A 20543-nucleotide genomic window follows, 5' to 3' on the forward strand; every position below is an offset into this window, starting at 1 on the left:
AAATCATAATAGAAAGAAATGTATAGTAGAAGCTAAATAAGAATACTCACATCAGTGAAATAACTCAGGAAATCTATGTCTCATGCCTGACTCTGTCTCCCAAGTAGCTTCTTCAATGCCATGACGACTCCACTGAACTTTCACAAGCGGAATAGTCTTCGTTCTGAGCTGTTTTTCCTTCCGATCGAGAATCTGAATCGGCTTTTCAAAATAGCTCAATGTCTCATAAAGTTCGGCCTCGTCTGGCTGAATAATATGTGAATCATCAGGAAGATATTTCCTCAATAAGGATACATGAAAGACATCATGTATCCCAGATAATGAAGGCGGTAGTGCGAGTCGATAGGCACGATCTCCTATCTTCTCGAGAATCTCATATAGCCCAATGCAACGTGGAGACAGTTTCCCTTTCTTGCCAAATCTGACAACTCCTCGGAAAGGTGAAATCTTTAAGAATACTCGGTCTTCTGCCTCAAATACCAATGGTCTACATCGGACATTGGCATATTTGGCCTGTCTGTCTTGAGCTGCCTTCATTATCTTCTGAATTAGCTTCACTTTCTCTGTCATATCTCTGATCATGTTAGGTTCAGTCTCAGGAACCTCGGAGATATCATCCCAATACAGAGGGGATCTGCATTTCTTTCAGTACAACGCTTTGAATGGAGCCATCTCAATACTCGTTTGATAGCTGTTGTTGTACGAAAATTCACAAAGTGGCAATGCATCTTGCCAATTAGTGCTAAAGTCAAGCACTACAGCTCTCACCATATCCTCCAGTGTCTGGATAGTCCGATCTGACTGTTCGTCGGTCTGTGGATGATATGCGGTACTAAGATGTAACTTTCTACCAAGGGCCTGCTGTAAACTTTGTCAGAAGTGCGAAGTAAACCGAGGATCACGGTCTGAAACAATCGACTTCGGCACTCCGTTCAATCTGACCACTTCTCTTACATAAATCTCTGCCATCTGATCATGTCGGTACTTCATCTTGTACGGAATTAAGCATGCGGATTTGGTCAATCTGTCAATTACGACCCAAATAGCATCACAACCTCGGGAGGATCTCGGTAGCTTCGTCACGAAGTCCATGGAAATGTGATCCCATTTCCATTCAGGAATAGAGAAGCTTTATAATAAACCTCCGGGTTTCTTTCTTTAAGCTTTTACCTTTTGGCAATTCAGACATCTGGAAACATATTCTGCAATATCAGCTTTCATCTGTTTCCACCAAAACTGTCTTTTCAAATCATTATACATTTTTCTGCCACCAGGATGAATACTAAATCGACTGCTGTGCGCTTCTGACAATATCTGTTGTTTCAAATCTGCAACATCTGGCACAACAAGACGATTATTCACATACAGTACGCTGTCACGTACCTTATATTCTGATCGATGCCCTGCTCTGACCATCGATATCGAATTCTGTACATTCTGATCAACTTTCTGAGCTGCTTTGATTCTCAAAATCAGCTCTGGTTCAACTTGAACAGCATATAATCTCAACGGTCTATGATCTGTCTCAAATACCAATCCAAACAAACATCAATCTTCTATCAAATTTGACACACCAATAGTCGATAAGGACAAAGAACATACCTTACGACTCAGTGCATCAGCTGTTGCATTGGACTTTCCTGGTTGATACTTGATCTCACAATCGAAATCTTTAAGTAAATCAAGCCATCTTCGTTGTCTCATATTCAATTCTGATTGTGAAAATAGATATTTCAGGCTTTATGATCAGAATAGATCTCAAACTTCTCACCGTACAGGTACTGTCGCCATATCTTTAATGCAAAGACGATGGCAGCCAATTCAAGATCATGAATTGGGTAACGAGTCTCATGTGGCTTCAGCTGTATCGAGCCATAAGCAATAATATGTCCTCGCTGCATCAAAACACAGCATAACCCCTTGTGAGAAGCATCACAATACACAATGAAATCACCAGTACCTGAGGGGCTAGTCAGTATCGGAGCACTGGTCAGTCTCTTCTTCAACTCCAGAAAACTGGACTCACAGTCTTCTGACCACACAAATGGAGCATTTTTCTGAGTTAACTGTGTAATCGATTTGGAAATACTGGAGAATCTTTGATAAATCGTCGATAATATCTTTCCAAACCCTTAAAATTACGAATCTCGGGTACTGATGTCGGTCTGGGCCAACTGATCACGGCATCAACTTTAATGGGATCAACAGAAATACCGTCTCCGGATATGATATGACTTAGAAATACAACATGTCTCAGCCAAAAATGAAATTTTGACAGTTTAGCGTATAATTTCTCAGCCGTCAGAATTCTCAATACAGTTCTCAAGTGTTCAGCATGCTCAATCATATTCTTGGAATAAATGAAAATATCATCGATGAATATAATAACGAAATCATCAAGATATCTCTGGAATATACGGTTCATCAGACCCATGAACACAGCTAGAGCATTCATCAACCCAAACGGCATGATAATAAACTCATAATGTCCATACCTGGTTCTGAATGCTGTCTTCGAGATATCAGAATCTCTTACTCTCAGCTGATGATATCCAGATCTTAGATCGATATTGGAATATACAGAAGAACCCTGCAAGTGATCAAATAAATCATCAATACGAGGCAAGGGATATTTGTTCTTTACAGTTGCCTTGTTCAGTTGCCGGTAATCGATACAGAGTCTCATTAAACCGTCTTTATTTCTCACAAACAATACTGGAGCACCCCAAGGCGAAACACTCGGTCTGATATTACCCTTGGTCAGTAAATCTTCTAACTGATCTTTCAATTCTTTCAACTCAATTGGTGCCATTCTGTACGGAGCTCTAGAAATCGGAACTGTACTAGGCATCAACTCAATGCTGAAGTCTATCTCTCGAGTCGGAGGCAATCCCAGAATCTCATCTGAGAAGACGTCAGCAAACTCGCGCACCACTGGCAAATCAGCCAATGATGGACTCAATTTCAGTAAATCAACTGAATAGACAAGGAATCCTTCTGCTCCTTTCTGTAACAATCGAGTCATAGACAATACGGATATTAAAGGAATTCTAGATCTAGAACCCTTACTGTAAAATTTTCACTCATCGGCCATATCTGGTCTGAATCTCACAATCTTGTGAAAACAGTCAACAGTAGCCCTGTACTTGGTTAGCATATCGATACCAATAATGCAGTCAAAATCAGACCCCAAGTACGATACAATCTAACTCAATCTCATGCCCGTCATACTGTAGCATACAATGTTTTATAGAATTCACTGATATCAAACATGTCCCCAACAGAGAAGAGACAGACACTACAGATGATAATGACTCAACAGGCAATGCATGACTCAATGCAAATCTTTCAGAAATAAATGTATGAGAAGCACCCGTATCTATCAATACATAAGCAGGGTAACCACATAAGGAACAGTTACCTGCAACGACATCATCTGGTGCTTCCTGGGCTTGCTCCTCCGTCAAAGCAAATACTATGGCCAGTTGTCTAGGAGTCTGGCTCACAGTCTGGCTTCGTCCTGGCTTCTGCTGTGACTGAGCTGGTGCTGGCTGGAACGAATGAACATCAGCTGATCGTCTATCAGTCTGTGCTACTGATCTTGATGATTCGGCTCCCTGGGATATTTGGGAACCTCTCTATAGACATACTATCGCAAAAGGTCCCTGCTGTCTGCAGATGTTGCAACTACCGATCACTCCCTGGCATTGTTCTGTGGGATGTCTCCCTCCGCAAGTTCTACAGTAAGCCCCGGTATAACTCTGGCTCTGTCTGGAACCACTAGAGCTAGAAGAACTACTGCCAGACTTCTTAAACTGCTTTCCTCTAGTCTTCAGGAAATCTTTCTTTCCACCATTACTATTGCCACTCTCAATCTGGGAGGCGGTTGCTGTGGTCTCGGTGATGGAGGAACATAAGAAACTCTTTTCTGTCTAATCAGGCCTGCTTCAGCTCCTTTAGCTCGGTCTAGGGCATCAGCAAAGTTATTCGGTCGCCCTGTGTTCAACAATGTAAAAATTTCTGGATTCAGACCATTGATGAACTGATCAGCCACAGCTTAGTCATTCTAAGCCATATGTGGAGCGAATCTCAACAAGGTAGAGAACTTGGCCACATACTCTTCAATGTTCAACTGGCCCTGTCTTAAATTATCAAACTCTGCTCCCTTGTCTTTCCTTTACGACACTGGGAAGAATCTCTGGTAAAACTCAGTTTTAAAAACCTTCCATATAATGTTCGTACCTCGATGCTCCAAAGCCCTCTTTGTCGTGATCCACCAGTTCTTGGCAACTTCATGCAACTGGTACCCTATCAGTCGGACTCGGCGCTCATCACTGTAATCCAAGGAATCGAACAACATCTCTATATCGTCTAACCAACACTCACAGTCAACTGAAGTCTCAGTACCTTTCAGAGTCGATGGATGGAACGACTGAAATCTCTTCAGCAATGTCTCAATTGGTGTTGCTGTCACATCCATTGGAGGATTCGAAGTGCTACCCTGTTCCGGTACTCTTCGAGGAGGCATATCTGATTATCAAAAGGGTTAGCAACCAAATACCACAAATCTGTTTCAGTCCTCCTCCGATCATCTTACTGCTGATCAAGAATCGTTTCTGATCCGTTCTCAATAATACACATTACGATATCAAAATCAAATAATCAGGTAAACATGTATTAAAGCAGTAAATCATGCTAGCAATCAAAAGCAAGGAAAGGAAAACTCAATCTACCCCGCCCACTAAATTCTTTCTCTATCTAAAGGATCTATCGCTATGATACCACCTGTTGTGGGGACCCGGGCACTGATCATATTCTTAATCATCATTGGGACAATTTAATCAATTATAATAAACAGGGTCTTATTTTTTTTAAAATACAATATTAAATGCGGAACGTAATGGAATACATTCTAATATACATGTCAGTATTAAAGTACAAGTCTTGTACTATATACAATCATTCAAACTAAGGTTTAACAAATAAATATCAAGTGTCCAAACCCTATCTCTAATCAAGGTCCGTGGTCTCCACTCTAATCACGATCTCTCTTCATCTCCTCAACCCCGATCATGTCCCGCCTGTTGTCATGCACACATACAAACACGACAACAGCCGGATAACTCCAGTGAGAAATACATCCCAGTATAAATAATGTAAACATGAAGTCATATAAAAGCATATATAAAAGCATGAAACATATATCAATAGCATGTATCAAATCTGAAAGACATGTATCGATATCAAGTAATAAATAAAACTCTAGACTCGTCACTTCAGACTCGACTCATTTCTAATATAGAGATCTCGGTTGAATAAGAATACAATGTTCTCCCACCTACTTTCCCGAGCCAGATGGTGGTACGTTCTTATTCCCAGACTTTGGCTATCTATATCGAATATCTGTAATAGAAGTTGATCTGCTCCTAAGCACATCGATATACCCAAAAGTCCAGTAACTTGGCGGTTCAATAGAATAAGCCTATTAATATCACACATTGCAAATATCAAAGCAATGGAAATTCAGTATGTGATTTTGGGAAACTCCAGTTAAATCAAACTCGAGTTGTCTAGTCCCGAATCAACATTGATTTATACCTTTCTTTATGTAAATCAGATTCTGTCGAAGTCTCTGATTCGAATCTGTCAATACTCAATCTGGAAATTACAATATCAAAGAGTATAATATCAATACACTACTCAATCGATACTGGATATAATCAGAACTCAATCAAATTCTGTTTCAGCGGCATAATGACGCAGTCTTAATATACCCAGCGATATAACATCAATCAAATATCAATCTCAACATTTCATAATCGATAATAATACAATTCTGATATCAATTCTCAATCAATTTAACTCTGAAAATCATAACGAATTCATAATCAATCTGTTTTCCAATCTGACTTCGATTTTACGATGTCTAATATGTCAAGAACATCATATATGAATCATATCCGATTCTGGCAATAGCATAATTTCAAGAAATATCAAAACATAAGAAAACTTACGTCCGTATGAAGCCTGCATCAATAGGAACACAGTACTAAAGTCGGATTCAAAATCGGACGGACGGATTTGTCACAAATCAAAGTCTAGAGTCAAGAATTTAAAGTTTTCTCCAAAGATTTCGTTTTCTTCTTCCTTGAATTCTGAGGAGAGAAAGCTTGTTATATATATTTATATATCATGCATGTTAGGGGCAAGTGGCTCTTCCTAGGTGATGCACGTCTCGCGCATATGCGCGACCATCCCTGGCGCATATGCGCGAGACATAATGTCTCGGCGCGTAACCTTCACAGCAGCTCGTGCATATGCGGGCACCTCTTCCTCGCATATGCGCGAGGTCCTTCAAAATTCTTTACAACTCTCGGGTACCCTCGCGCACATGCGCGAATACACGTCGCGCATATGCTCGAGGTTCTCTGCCTGCCTCGCGCATATGTGCCCTCTTCGGTCGCGCATATGCGCGAGGGGTCTATTCCTTGCACATACTTCAGTCTTCTTTTCACTTTCCCGGTCTGATCCGTTCTGTATATAATCACATCACAATTATCCACAAATCATATCAGATTACAGTAATCAAAATCTCGGGCATTACAAGCCTTGATCTGCTGTTCAACTCCAGATTGAATAAGCCTCTGAGATGGGATGATGCCCACAACCATCACTGGTTTTGTCTTCTGAGTTATGGGCTTTTTGGTATCTTGGGAGACAGGCTCTTCTCAGAGTGAGTCTCACTGACGATCAATTTTTGTTTAAGCGCCTTTTACTGAATTTCCATTCTTGCTTTCTTAACTGATTTGGGTGCCCTCTACATCACATCTTCTTTTTCACTTTGACTCAGGAGAGATGTCCATCTTGAGCTTCGGTAGCTGAACACTCTTAGCATTAAAATCTTGAATTTGGATTATCTCTCAGACGAGTCACCCACTAAGCCCTTAACTTTCAGCAGATAGCTGAGTTGTACGGAAAATCCCTTGGACTGCTTAGAGGACTAAAACATATTCTTTAGTAGGGTGAAGATGATATCCTTCCAGTTCATCCTTTTGCCAGTCATGATGGCAGTCATGACTTGGAATTTCTCCAAAGTAAGTGCAGCAAATGATCATGCCTTTGTTAGAAGCCCTTTGGCTACACTATCAGCCAGAAGTTGGATTTCCGGCTTCAGTTTCTTCTTTGGATCGGAAAATTTGATTTTCCGACCGTCAACCGATAGTAGAGTTTGTGTCTCCTCAACATCAGAAGATTTGACCTCAGAGAAGTTTGCTAGCCCATCAGTTGGCAGCTGAAAGAGGTTGCTGAAGGAATCTTCATCTATCATCAGCAGAAAATTGTTGACAGTAGTAGTGATATTTCCATCAGCGGAAATGATTCTGTTGGCATAAAGATCTTAAATCTCCTTAGGGTAGATTTCTTGGGAAGAAAGTCTAAGAAATGGCTTTAATCCAGCAGCTTCAATCTTGATAAACACATTCTTGATTGCCTTGTCTTGAACAGACATGACTGAATCTAAGTCAATAGCTATAGCGTTCAGCAGGTGTGCAGGAACTTGGTTTGCCATTAAAAAGTTCATTTTCTGTGTGAAAGAAAGCTTAGGATGTTGATTTGCTCTGTAGGTTGAAATTGCACGTAAAGGAAGAAGAACTGAAATGGGACGGGGATAAGTATGTTTGTATGTGATTGTTTAAATTTTTTGACACGTGTCAGTCCATGAAAATTAAGTGACATCATGTGTACGTGTGATTAAAGCGTCTGTAGAATTCAAGTGGACTACGTGGGGCCACAATTTAAAATACTATTTATTGAAAGACGTACATTTAATACGTAATTAATAGTCACATCAATTATTATGGAATATTTATCGATTTATCGGTTAACTTAATGGAGAAGATCAGTTAGGCCAGCAACTGAGTGACCAGTTATGAGCTGAATCATTTCAGTTGAGGACCAACTGACTATGGTCTTCTCAGTTAACCATTTATATTCGATTTTCCCCCTCAATAAATGCATATAAATAAAAGAAGGGTAAGAGAAACTTAGTCTGGATCAGTTAAGTTCATTTTGGTAACGGATGACTCTTCGTCTTCCTCATGTCTCTTTAAGGGCTGCCTATAAAAAAGACCATTGTTATTTGATGATAAAATCTAAACAATGATGGATTGTTCAAGCAGTTCCAACGTCCCTCATCCTGCATTGGCACCTCATCGTTTGGATACACTGAAGAATGCTCTTGAAAATTTCGTCTTTTGAAAATTTATGTCCACTTGGACCAAGGTTCATGAACTCCAATCAATACATAGTGATGAGTTTCCTGCTACTGCTAAGCAGAGATCAACTGCAAGGAAGTATCAGAGACATGCTGAAGTTGATCATATTTCCGAGCTTGTTAAAGATGATGTGCTGATTCATCTGATGCTCATGAAGAAATGGAATGTGCTTGAAAGTATTTCTTCTTCAGAAGCCTCCAGGAGAATCAACAGTCATGATTTGACTAGATGGTTGGCTCTTTGGCAAGATGCCGCTGGAACAGAGATGAATTGTGTAATTTGGTTTAGATTTTATCAATAAAATTTTTGTTTCGATTCATTGTTCTTTCCTTATCTGCAAATGAACTGATATCAGTTGACAAATAATTAACTAATAATAACTAACTGAAAAGTTATTATTTAAATAAAAATGACAAGTGAGAATGACTAACTGAACAGTTATAAAAATGACAACTAATTATGACTAACTAAACAGTTATATAAAAGAAAATGACAACTGACATATCATAATCAAATATTAAAATAAATCAATTAAACCAAGAATATTGCGAAAATGATAAAACTTGTCTCTGGTAATGGTTTGGTGAAGATGTCAGCTTCTTGTTGTTCAATTGGAATGTATTCCAGTCTGATAGCTTTATTCAGAGCATGATCTCTGATGAATTGATGCCTGTCATCAATGTGCTTAGTTCTGGAGTGAAGAATTGGTCTGTATGTAATTGCAATCGTGCTTGTACTATCACAAAATATTGGTGATTCTTTTGCACAAAATATTGGTGATTCTTTTGCAATGACTTCATAGTCCTTTAGTTGTTGCTGAATCCAGATCAGTTGTGCACAACATCTTCCAGCAGCAAGATATTCTGCTTCAATTGTGGAAGTTGCTATGGATGTTTGCTTCTTGCTGAACCATGAGATCAGTCTGTCTCCTAGAAACTGTATTGGAACATTTCATGTTCGAAATCTTGATTTTGATGTTAACAAAACTTGCTATTTTGTTTCTAATGATTTGCCTTAGTATGCAGGTAGCTAGGAACTGATCATGCTTCTAACTGATAAGTTAAGCGAGGTAAAACTAAAGCTATCGATATGTTAACTGAAAAGACCAACTGATCGACCAAACTGACTCAGTTCAACTGACATATCAAAGAACAGTTTAACTGACTGTCCAGCTGATGGATGATTCAGCAGAAGATCTTCAGAAGCTTGGACAGCTGATGAAGAGTTCAATTGATGAAGAATCCAGCTGACCAGTTCAATTGAAAGAGTGAAATCAGTTCGACTGACGAGCCAACTGATTTCACTAGTCCAACTAAAGATCAGTTCAGATGACCAGTTAGGAACATCAGTTAGAAACTATTTAGTTACAGATCAATACAAGCTTATCTTAGTGGACTCCAGCTACACACAAAGATACAAATATCTGTACAATTAAAGGTACAATAATGGACGTTGCAGCAAAGATTAAAGCCGAGAATTTCCTGAAGGCATGTCAGAAAAGTCAAGACACAATACCAAGGAATGCATTCAAAGCTGCAATGATCACATGGGATGAGTCTTGAAGTACGGTCTCAATGCCTCTATATATACAAGCTCAAGACCATCAGCAAGAAGAACAAGAGAGAGGACATACTCTAGTGTAAGCTTAGTCTAGAAGAAAGGGCACGCATATTGCATATCGGCTTACAAGAGGCAATCAGCCCAGAGGGAACACATCATCGTGTTATAAGCTTAGTCTAGAAGCATATTTCCCTCAGTGTGTGAGAACACTTTCGGGTAGTTTTCAGAGATCAGTTCTCTCACACACACCACCACCAGTCAAATACAGTCTTGCACAAAGACACTAAACTTCTGTATGTAGTCTTTCTCACATAGACATTAAAGAAGTGTTGACTGGAAGGTGCTGCCTTCAGTCTAGTCTAGGAGTTCATTGAGGCATTGGATAAGTCCCAAGCTGGATGTATTTGTACAAGTAGTTTGTAGAAATCAAAGTCTTCTAATGAATCCTACCCGAGGTGGTAGAAGGGGTGACGTAGGAGCAGTTGAAGTCTCCGAACATCCATAAACATATCTTGTGTATTTAACTGTTTAACTATTGTTTTCAAACCGATTTAACCAGTTAGAGCATCCGCCAGTTCAGTTCTCATCATAACTGAACTAATGAATTGAAAAACTAATCTAGTATTTTGGTTATTTAGTTACACAGAATATACAAATATATCAGTGTTTCTTAATGAAGGATTATTTCGAGTGTTTTCTGCTTTGTTCTATACCAAACTCGATCTAATTCATCCGTGTATACATTCTTAGAACACGAGCTATTGTAGCTCTTGGAGAATATTTTGTTTGAAGCAACTCAAGGTGCTCTACAAACGATCCTTCAAACTGACATGATCCACTGGTGCTTTTACGATCTAGCTTACATCCTGCATAATCTGCATCTGAATATCCAACTAAATTGAAAGAAGAATCCTTAGGATACCATAAACACACATTTTGTGTGACTTTAAGATGTTTTAAAATATGTTTGGCAACTGAAAAATGCGATTGCTTAGGATCTGCCTCAAATCTAGCACACATGCAAACATCAAATATAATATTAGGACGACTAGCAGTTAGGTACAATAATGAACCTATTAAACCTTTGTAAAGTGTCGTCTCAACTGATATTCTCCCTTGATTATTGTCTAGTTTAATAGATGAACTAGGGGTGTCAAAATACGACACGACCCGTCAACCCGACACGAACCAACACGAAAAAAATCAGGTTCGGGTTGGGGTTTTTCGGGTTCGGGTTCGGTTCGGGTTGGGTGGGTTCGGGTTAGTGTCATGTTAGGCGGGTTTCGGGTTGGGTCGGGTTGGGTCGCGGGTTGACCCGCGAACTTTTTTTTTGAAAATATTACCTATATTTTTATATATTGTATGTTTGAACAAAATTTATTGTATATTTATATGATAAATTTTCATCATTTAATATTTATTTTGCATATTTTTATTTTTTTAATAATTTTTTATTTGATTTAATAAATTTACTTTTAATTTTCTACAATTAAACTTTCAAATTTAAATCGGAAATTTTGTTATTATGTATTTAAATTAAAATATTATTATTATTTTTTATTTTTTTGAATTTTTTTCATTAATGTTTTTTAAAAAATAAATAAAATTCGGGTTAGGCGGGTTAGACGGGTTGAGTCGGGTTACACGGGATCGTGTTCGGGTTGGGGATTTTCGGGTTGCTTCGGGTTCGGGTTGGGTTCGGGTTGAAAAAAAAATAAAAAAAATTTTGCGGGTTGACCCGAAACCCGACCCAACCCACCCGATTGACACCCCTAAGATGAACTCATGGGAGTACTTGCTGCTGAGCATGTTTCCATGCCAAATTTTTTAAATAATTCCTTCGTGTATTTTGTATGAGTGATAAAGATAGCAGCCTCCAGTTGCTTCACTTGCAAACCGATGAAAAATGTCAGTTCACCCATCATACTCATCTCGAATTTTTCCTGCATTAGCTTGACAAATTTCGCACATAATTTAGGGTTAGTTGACCTAAAAATAATATCATCAACATATATTTGCACAAGTAAAATGTGATCGTTCTTATTGAATTTTAACAGAGTCTTGTCAACTGATCCAACAGTACAATTATGATCAGTTAGGAATTTTGATAGAGTTTCATCCCAAGCTCTTGGAGCTTTTCTAACACCATGTAAGGCTTTGTTCAAATGATATACATAATTAGGAAGAGAGTGATTAACAAAACCTGGTGGTTGTTCAACATATATTTCTTCCTGCAACTGACCATTCAGAAATGCAATCTTCACGGCCATTTGGTAGACTTTGAAATTTTTGAAAGATGCGTAGGCAAGAAACATTCTGATTGCTTCCAGTCTTGCAACTGATGCATAATTTTCATCGTAACCTATTCCTTTTTCTTGCATGTACCCTTGTGCTACAAGTCTTGCTTTGTTGCGCGCAACTAAACCATCTTTGTTGAGTTTGTTTCTGTATACCCACTTTGTACTTATAATCGTTTTAGAAACTGGTCTTGGAACTAAGTTTCAGACATTATTATGGTTTAACTGATTTAGTTCTTCTTGCATTGCATTTATCCAATTAGGATCAGCAAGAGGTTCATCAGTTTTCTTAGGTTCCACTTGGGAAACGAAAGCAGAATGAACAAATAAATTAAACATTTGATTTCGAGTTCTTACTGGATCAGATGGATTACCTAACACCAGTTCTGGTGGATGTGATTTATTCCATCTGTATTCAGTATTTGTTGCATCCATCTCAGCAACTGCTTCAATTGGCAACTGAATATTTTCTTCAGTTTCAGTTGTTGCTGTATCAGTTGGTAACTGATTGTTATCAATTTGCTCCACCAACTGAATATCAGTAATAATTTCTTGTTCAACTGATTGATCCAACACTTCTGGTTCTGGTGTTTGAAGTATGTTTCGAAAAATATGATTCTCCTCTTCATTATCATCCTCCAAACTGATATCTGTAAATCGATCAACTAGCTCAACTGGATCAGTTGGCTTATCAGTTAGCACAGATTCATCAAATACAACATGAATAGACTCTTCTACATTCAAAGTGCATTTGTTAAAAAAACTGCTAACTGAAGAACATCCCAGAAATATTCCCTCTGCAGATTTAGAATCAAAGACTCTTAAATGATTTTTGCTATTTTCAAGAATAAAACATCTGCAGCCGAATATCTAGAAATTAAAAACCACACCTTTGCGTCCATGCCAGATTTCATACGGTGTTTTCACATGATTCTTGTTAATCATTGATCTATTCTTAGTATAACATGTAGTGTTTACTGCTTCTGCCCAAAATCTTTGAGAAATACTAGAATCAGCAAGCATTGTTCTAGCATCTTCTTTAAGGATTCAATTTCTTCTCTCAGCTATACTATTTTGCTGAGAAGTTCTTGCTGCTGAGACCTCATGCTTGATTCTAGAATTTTCTAAAAATTGTGAAAGATTTTGATTGATGAATTCAGTCCCTCGATGAGGCCTTACTCGATCGATCTCAATTGATTTTTCATTTAATAGTCATTTTAAAAGCTTAATCAGTTGTACAACAGTTTGGTAATTGGATTTGAGAAAAATAACCCAAGAAAATCTTGAAAAGTCATCCACGACTACTAGAGAGTATTTCATTCCCCCAAAGCTCATGACTGGTATAGGACCAAAAGATACATATGTAGCAATTCTAAGCATCGGAAAGATAATTTACAACCCTTATTTTAAATGAAGATGTTACTTGTTTACCAAACTGACATGCTGAACAAATTTTATCTTGAAAAATCTATTTTGGGAAAACTAGTTACAAGATCATGGTTACTCAGATAGACAATAAATTTAGGGTTTAGGTTGTTCAATATCTTATGTCACAACCAGTTTTTAGAAGATTCGGAAGCTTTAAGACAAACTGGTGCATAAGATTGTTCAGTCAAACTGACTTTGTAGGTATTCCCACAACGATTTCCAGTTAGGATGATTTCATTAGTTGAGTCTCTAACTGAACAAGTGTGTCTGTCAAACTGAACTGAGAATTTATTGTCGCATAACTGACTAATGCTAATCAAATTATACTTCAAATTCTCAACTAATAAAACATCTTTAATCGTAAAATTACCATAGATAAGCTTCCCCCTACCCACAGTTTTACCTTTGTAGTTGTCTCCAAAACTTATGTTTGGACCAGTGTATTTGATCAGTTGGGATATCAAACTTGCATCCTCTATCATATGACGCGAGCATCCACTGTCCAGATACCAGATTGATTCTTTGTTTTTACCTGTCATATATAATCTTGGTACCCATAACTATTTGGGTTCTAAACTGATTAGTACTTTAGGAACCCAGACTTGGACAAGTCTAACTGACTTTCCAGTTGCTGTATTCCAGATAGTTTTTTCGGCTTGTGTGTGCTTGATGTGTAGTGTGCAGATGAAGCAATATGAGTTTTAGCCTTTTTCAACTTGTTATTCAGCCGATATATTTTCTAAACTGGCTTGATGTTATACTAATTGGAGTAGCCATTTGAATAGTTCAAGTATTTATTACTGAACTTTTTTGATGACTGACTTTGTGGGTCAGTTGAAATTTTTGGGCTATAACAAATACCATATCTTCTAGCCTTGTTTTTATTTTCAATAGGCTGTATAACTTGTTTACTTGGCTCTAGTTGTTCTTGTACCACAACTGATTTTACAAAGTGCATGTATTTCCCTTTGTTCATGTTCATTTTAGGCTCAGTATCACTGGTGGAATTTTCATCTTGGTTGTTGAACCCTAAACCAGTTTTATCAGTAACTGATTTTTGTTTCTCTTATATTTCAGCTAATGCAACAGATGATTTGTTCCATGCTTTAATAAGCTCAGTTTGCTTTGAATTTTCAAGCATCAACTGCTGAATCATTGATTGATTCTTACTTCTTTCAGCATTGAGCTCAGCAATCTCCCTTTTAAGACTCAACAGATCAACTGATTCATCAATTTCAGTTTTGTTGTCTATGAGATCAGTTTGCTTAGCTCTGGCCTTCTTAAAAGATAAGGCAATCTTGTTATTACTCATTCACCATGTCATGAAGCGTAGAAATGAGTTCATCAGGTGGCAAGGTTGGGTGTTTTTCGAAACATATAGGAGTCGATGCATTGTAGTCGGAGATTCACCGCTTACCTTCGGGTATGGAAATCCTATGTGATCTCATGTATATGTAGTTTGAAATCTCTGATCAGAGTATGATGGTAATTATTAAATGGGTTTCATAGATTACACCATCGATGCAACTACGACATGACACATAGTATCGATTCTTTGGTAGCCCTCGATATACCAATAGTTGTCGAATCGGTCGGGATATATGAGTTGAAGGAACCGTACTGTACGCTAAATATAATTGAATGATTCTTGCAGGCACTATCATTTGATACCTAGGGAATCAGGTAAGCGATGCCGCTAAGCTTTAACATGATTGGTTGGGTACTATCAGACTTGATTTCTGACGTTCTTATTATCAAGGAGTTGATAAGTAAGAATGGAGCAATTGAGGTATGCTCATATAAGAACATGTTTAGTGTCGAATCACATGGAGATATGAACCCACGGCTAGTTGTATCAATGAACCATTGAGGGTCACACAAGTGCTAACTTTATAGATCCCGTTGAGAAGTTAAAAATAGTTCAATGTGTTGAACGGCTTATAAAGGAGTTTATAAGCGCAAAGAAAAATAGAAGTATGACTTCTATAAGGAGAATGTAATTGTTAATTTGAGGAAGTGTTCTTAAATTAAAAAGTTGGCCAAACAAATAATGTATTTGAAAATTGTGATTTTCATAAACATTATTATGGACTAAACTAAATTAATTCAAATGTTGAATTAATTAAACACAAGTAGACCTTGTAGAGTCCAAATAATTAAATTAATTCAGGTGTTGAATTAATTAAATAACATTGGGCCCTATAGAGCCCAATTGGAAATAATTATTAAACTAGTGGGCTTGAGTAAAATCAAGTAAGTTTAAATGGACTCAAATGTGTTTGAGACATTTAAATAAAAGTCCATGGGCCTTGTAATTATTACAAGCCCAAATATAATTGCATGCTTGGGAGGTGAAAGGTTGGAGGCAACTTTTGAGTTAATGGCATGACATGCACATGCAACTTTTTCTTTTCAATTTTTCCACAACCAAGAAAGTTTTTTCCTCCCTTTTCTAAACCCCTTGGCCGAAAATTTTAGAGTTCATTTTCCTTCATTTTTCTTTCTTCAATTATTGAGGAAAATCTCTCTTCTCAAATGAAAAATGCTCTAATTTTTCTAATACAAAATTAGAGTGGATTTAGCTTGTTGGTGGTGGGCTTTATTTTGAGCAAGGTTTGCTCAAAGGAGGCTTGTAGATTTGTCTACCTATCAAGAGCCAAGTTGTTTACAACTTGGTTGGAGCCATCATCAATCTCAAAAGATTGATAGGTAATTTTCTAAAACACACTACGAATATCATTATGTGTTTTTTATATATTTGCTACACACTATAGCGGTTGAGGTGCTCGGTTTTTGCTAAGAAAAATATTTTGAAACGTCCGTTGCGTTTTCGGGCACCTTAATCGACCCCCTTTCAGTTACATGTCTATCAATCTCATTATATCAATAAAATATATCAATACAACATATTATGTGGAAATTTGTGTTTAGTTACACTGATACACCGACGCATACTGTAAGAATTATAAGGGATTTTTTTGATTGCATAAATTATGATTAGATATTTCTAAAATTACTAATTTTTTTTAAATTTTTATTATTGTTTCCAGTTTAATTAGATTGTGTACAACAAAAATGTTATTTACGTAAAAATCATTAATGATTCATACGATAATAATACTTGGCGATATGTTTGCCCTTTGTTCTCCTCCGAGATTGTAGAGATTCATCGCCATGTTATAGTTCAGAATGAGACGATTTATTCCAACGTCTTCGATTGATAACAATGACTTTAACAATATCAAAAGAATAGGTCATCACAATAACTAACATTCAACTAATAAATAACTATCATTCAAACTAGTATTCAAACAAAATGAAAAGGAAAAATAAATCATAATAAAAATCATAATAAATGAAAAGGAAAAATAAATAATATTATTACTAACATATTTTACTTGTCATTCAAACAAGGATACAAAACACATATATTAATACACAATGCTGGAAATTCTTCTTCAATCATCGATATTCCTGATGTGGCAGTCATCTTTTGTTCCTGAAATAAAATATATCAATACAACAATTATTTGTGAATAATAACAATTCAAAAAGTAGTGAAATTGAAAATTTCAAACCTAATGTCACGTTTATATATTTGTTGTTTGTCGTCTCTTTCTAGTTACAGGTCTATCCATCTCATTCCTCAAATGAGATTTTCTATCTCTATCACTTCTATTTATTTCACGTTTAACATGGTTGTGATGCAATTCAAATGTGGGTTCATCCGAATATCTCTCATCTGCAACGTGTTAAAAATTTGTCACATATGTTGCTGAGTACTCAAGCATGTTATACCATGGTCGCACAATTGCTTTTGGTATAGCGAATTCCATTCAGCTGTGCAAATATCATGTGTTATGGGATGCCAAAAATGTCCATTTCCTACACGAGCATTCACTTGTTGACAACTTTACCACTTGCACATGTTTTCCATGACCGGGTCTTCCCCCAGTGGCATCTGAGGTCATTTGGTCTCCTATAACATATTTCTTAACATGATGCTCACTCGATTTTCTAGCACATTCCTCATAATTATGACATGCAAAATCTGGCCATGGATAATTTTCTTGAACCATATGATGACCTTTGTGACACGTTCTGTAGTGCCCAAATTCAGTACACGTATAACCCATGCATTTATTTGATTATTGAAGCATGTATTTAATTTTAAAACGAGTCTTAATAGTGCATGATTTATTGAAATGCATTGTTTTAAATTATTTATGTTCATGTGACGCACGTTAAAATGTCTTTCTCAAGTTTCTTGTTTCAGGCGACTATTCGAGGCGAGATTGAGGAAAAGACCCGGTGACGATTTTTGGCTACTTAAAGGTGGAATTTTATTTTTAAGTTGAGAATGGGGCGTTTTAAGTAATTTATTAAGTTTAGCAGTTTAAAGCTTAAGTTGTTTATTTAGGTGAGTTTAGAAATTTTAAAACTCTTAAAATTTCTCACTTGTGTGTGTTTTATTTTAAATGTAGTAATGCTAGTGTTTTGGTGTATTCTAGTGGGGTGTTAGCATTTTATTTAAAGAGTTATCAAGTTATTTGTAATTTTAATTAGCATGTTATTAACAGTTTTAATTGAGAGATTAAACAAATTTTTATCCTTAAATTATCTCTAACTCACGCCACACACACACACTACACACTTTTACACCCACCTATTCACGCCTAAACACAAACACACACCCATATTTCATTCAAACTCTTTTAAATTTTGAGAAAAACACCTTAGGGTTCTTAGCCTAGAGCAGCCGCCCCCTCCCTTGATATTCCAGCAAATTTCGTTGGTTTCTTTCAAAGAAAAAACGAGCCGCCATCGTCCCGGATCAAGCCTCGCTCCGTCTCCGCTTCGGTGTCGTCGTTACGGTATCTTTAAATATCAAAAGGCATGTATATTCTGTTCTTTCTGCATCGATCTTGTCATAGTATGCGTTTTGTTATTTTATGCGTGAAAATCCATGTGTGACATTCGTCGTTTGAGCGGAAAATGGTTTGAATGCGTTTGAAATACTTTTTAGATCTGAAAACTCGTAACTCACTGTTCTGTTGAAATCTGCGATTTTTCTGTCGAGATTTTGAGAAAACTTTCAACTAAAAAATTTTATAACTTTTCGATGCCTTCGATTTGATATAAAATTCGAGATTTTTGGATCAAAATTGAGTGAGTTATGATGTTTTTCGCGGGGCTGCTCAAACTGCGACTTTTAGAAAATTGTGTTCTTGAAGTTTTTGTTGCAGGCTTCGTTGGGGATCGACGGGTGATCGTTGCTGCGTCTAGGTATGATTAGTATGATGTTGGGATGTCATTTGATACGTCGTATAGTGTCGATAGGCACTCGAATGCGTTAGGAGTCGTGAGAAACGAATTTGTGTCAACTGCTATGCTTTGAATTGTATATGTTGTAAGGTGAACTCATTGCTTTGGGTGTTTGTACGAATTTGGTTGATGTTATGGAATGCCAAGGTGGGTCTTGGGGTGTCGATTCATAGTCAGTGCAACCGAGTCTAGAAAGTTGAGCGAAGCATGTACAAGATTTTCGTGAGTTCGCGATCACAGTGGGTACACGGACCCGCACACGGACCTAGTCACGGGGTCCGTGCCTTTGTTTCTTTCGCAGTGCCAAATTCCCGAGGCTACACGGACCCCCACACGGACCTATGCACGGGGTCCGTGCCCCTCCTCCTTTTCGATGTCTTTTTCCAGAGTCTACACGGACCCCAACACGGACCTAAGCACGGGGTCCGTGTCTCCCCTTTTCTGCACACACACTTTACAGTGCCTACACGGACCCGGAGCCGGACCTGGGCACGGGGTCCGTGTCTTGCATGTTTTGGGGAAAATATTTGTAACATGTTTTGAAGTGTGACGTCATGGTTTAGGGCAAGGATTATCAAGGTCGTGTCATGGGAAATTTTAGAACGTCCTAAGTAATGATTGAACTCGAGAGTAAGTATGATTTCTACGTTAAGTTATGCAAGTTAAGTATGCAAATTCGTGTTAGTATGTGCAGCAATGGCACCGATCGAAGTCCAACGAATCCCTCAACGCCAAGTAAGTATGTATGACGTGCAATGAAAATCTTTTAAGTTTTTGAGGTATGCTAAATGTCTTGTGACCAAATTATGAATGGGTTTGGAAGTCGGTGAACGTGGCCGAGGACCTCTCCGTCCCGTTAAATTATGAACGGGTTAGATTGCGGTTGGAAAGCGTTAAATTATGAACGGGGACCAACCAGCCCGTTAAATTATGAACGGGGATCTCATGTATGCGGCAGTGGATACGTCCCTGTCAGCCCAGTACTGTGGTGTGTCTGATCAGGCGTTTATTATGCTATGGGTCACTTGCTTTGAAACATCCTCTACGAAAAATGATGAAGTCATGTATGTTTTAGTATGCTCAAGTATGCAGTTATGATTATGAAAGTTTCACGCTATGGCACGTCTATTTATGTATGCAAGTTCAAGTTTATTTTGCAAGCTCAAGTTTCAAGTTATGTACGTTCTATTTTTAAGATGCATGCGATTTTATTATGTAGTACTCGTTATCCCAGTTTATACGTGTTGAGTCTTTAGACTCACTAGACTTGATCGATGCAGGTGACTATGTTGATGAGGAGACGGGAGGTGGCGACCAAGGGGCAGGCTTGGACTGAGCGGGAGGCTAGACCCGAGGACCGCATACGCTATTTTAAGTTTTTAAGAAAATACAATTATACTCTGATTTTATGATCGGGTTGTGAGACTTTTTGAGACAGCTTCTCTTTTAGCAAATTTTAATTGTGATGGTTGATTTCAAAGATATTTTATGAATGATGAGTGATGACCGTGTGGATGTTTTTATTTAAGAAAATTTTTAATTTTTCCGCAAATTTTAAGTATGAAAAGTACGGTTCGTTACAGTTGGTATCAGAGCGGTGTTCTTGTAAAGGGCTATGCCTACTGCCAGTCGCAAGAAGCTCACGAAGTCACACCTCAAG

This window comes from Primulina eburnea, chromosome 8 (genome assembly GCF_022965805.1).
Source record: "Primulina eburnea isolate SZY01 chromosome 8, ASM2296580v1, whole genome shotgun sequence".
NCBI lineage: Eukaryota > Viridiplantae > Streptophyta > Magnoliopsida > Lamiales > Gesneriaceae > Primulina > Primulina eburnea.